The sequence below is a fragment of the Uranotaenia lowii genome, chromosome 3, assembly GCF_029784155.1.
Source record: "Uranotaenia lowii strain MFRU-FL chromosome 3, ASM2978415v1, whole genome shotgun sequence".
NCBI classification, from domain to species: domain Eukaryota; kingdom Metazoa; phylum Arthropoda; class Insecta; order Diptera; family Culicidae; genus Uranotaenia; species Uranotaenia lowii.
Window position 1 is genome coordinate 4,388,759 of NC_073693.1, and position 2,500 is coordinate 4,391,258.

The following is a 2,500-nucleotide window of genomic DNA, read 5'->3' on the forward strand; positions in this document are numbered from 1 at the left end:
AAACTCTATCGTACGTAGTTGAATTTGCGCAGAACCTAGCTTTTCGAACAGCACCTGTATTTCGGACCGGGGTTCTAAGAACGGATTCATATGGAGGTAATTCTTCCGCCGGCTCAACTTCACTCGCGATTTCATCATTAAGTTTCGTCATGATCTGTTGTACTCGTTTTTCTAACTCGCCTACTGTTTTGTTAAGTCTCCCGTCTGTTGCTGAAATCGAAACACTGTCATCGAGAGCACTCGCCCCGAATTCCTCGGGGAAATTTTGCTCTAAGTCTTCCGCAAGACAGCGAATTTGAATCGAAACTGTTTCCCTATCGCGGATAATGACGTCATCGTCTGAAGAAATGCGGGTTGCCCGCTGCTCTAAATGATACAGCTGGGAAATAAAGGGTTTAATTTTCTCAAAATCTTTCAAAACTAGCGCTTCATCTAAGGAAGGAATCAGATGTTCCAAATAGTTATGCAAAATTCTAATTTCCTTTTCAAAATCCGTTGATCTTTCAGCTTTGGGGGTGATAATGTTACCACTTAGCTCTTTCGCAATAGTTTGCTGCAAAATTTTTGTTCTTAAGCCATCGTTAAATGACTTGGAAATTTTTCGAATCGAACATTCGTAGTCAAATTGTTCTGGGCAAAGGTCTGAAACATTCATAGACATCGTGTCTGTATTAGTGCAATGTGCTAGCGCTGAGCAAATAATATTCAATCAAACAATGTAGATAGTTTAAATAAAAAAAAAAGAAGAAAATTTACTCTACTTACCGGTAAAGTGATGATGGAACTTTAACGATTAATTCCGTTATTATGCCCGAAATACTGGACTCGATAAGAAAGCAACCGAACTTAGGTAAATTAAATAACACTTTTAACTCCACCCGTAATGTATGTGGTTATCCCAAAATCATGCACGGAACCTCACCAGAATACCAAAAACAAATTTTTATTCCTTCACACTTAAATTCTTCTTTCTTTTAGCTTCCAATTTTCTTTTTTTTTTGCTGTAAAGATTTCACTTATATATATATGAATATTTATAAATATATATTATAAACACGTATTTAAAAATACAATACAGTAGCACTTAATCAATTTAATATCACCAATATTGTAAATATTAAAACCGACTTCGACGATGAAATATCCCGTAACAGACGTCGACCAAACCGAAACGCGGTGAAAAATGAACTGAGTTGATAATTTTTATGCCCAGTGAACACTTCCGAAAGCAGGCACTCACTCTCTGTATTTTCTTATCACAAGATGAATTTATGATGTTTCTCAACTCAACAGAGAATTAACATAAATATCTCCAGCAGAGATTGGAACTCAATGATTAGCCTCTCTGCTTGAATGCTACAACAGCGTACTGGAACAGAAATGTTTTAGAGCAACAAAATGAATTATCTCAAGTTGAATTTGAGGCCTTACGCCCAGCTTCTCCGCTTCAACACTATAACAAATATGATACTGAAATAAAGCTTTTAGAGCAAAAATATGAAACAGAAGCGAAACCCAAATCTTATAAGAATTTCAAACTCAAATCGCTATAAAAAATTCAAACTTTACTTCTAAGAAAACAAATCCAAAATAAGCCTACTCGTTGGGCGCCAAATGTACCGTCTCGATATCCTTCGGAAGTCGAAGCTGAAACAAGACGACAAAACTCTCAAAAACCAACAGCCACTGATTCTAATCAGGACTGAATCCCACTAAAGGAAAGTGAAAATTTTATTAGCAAAATTGCGTAACTCAACTTAACAGCACTTAAGCGCCAACAACTAAAAAAGTTGATGTGCTGAAGTCTCTTAAAACCCGGACTTTCTTCCCAGGGGTGGGCTTCCAAAGAAAACTAACCAAAATGGTGTTGGCGAAATGAGGAAAGTTTGTGTAGGTTCACGAACTTAGTCGCCGCACAATATCCGTAGTTCTCCGCAGCATAAAATGACCAAACACAATGCTTAAAAAGAGGTTCACAAAGGTAACTAAAAGGCAAACTTACCGATAAAATCGTCCTTGCACCTGCACACAAGCTACCGCCAGAGAACTTCCCGGGCTGGGTTTGGATGCCAAAACGTATAGGCCGATAACTCCCGAGATCGTCGTTGACTCGATTCACAACTTGCGCGGCACGTACTACTACGGCGAATTTACGGGGGAAAATACTTGAAGGCAGTAGGATAATAACCGCCTTACTCCGATTTACTCAAAATGCAGCTTATTTAACAAAAACCGACCGAACAACTCCAGGATCAAAATGCTAAGACCCTCAGGTTTTCTTTTTGGTCTCCAAGAAGACTCCATTTTCAATTCTCCCATAGAAAAGCCACCATTGGTAGCTCGTGATGACTGTCAGAATAACGATAAGTTATTCCGTAGTCCTTATGGGTGGAATTTCCATTTTACCGAAATTTCACATTTCAGCACACAAAGATCCACTCCCAATAAGACTGACATGATACATGTTCAAATTATGCATTGGAGATACTACGGATATTCC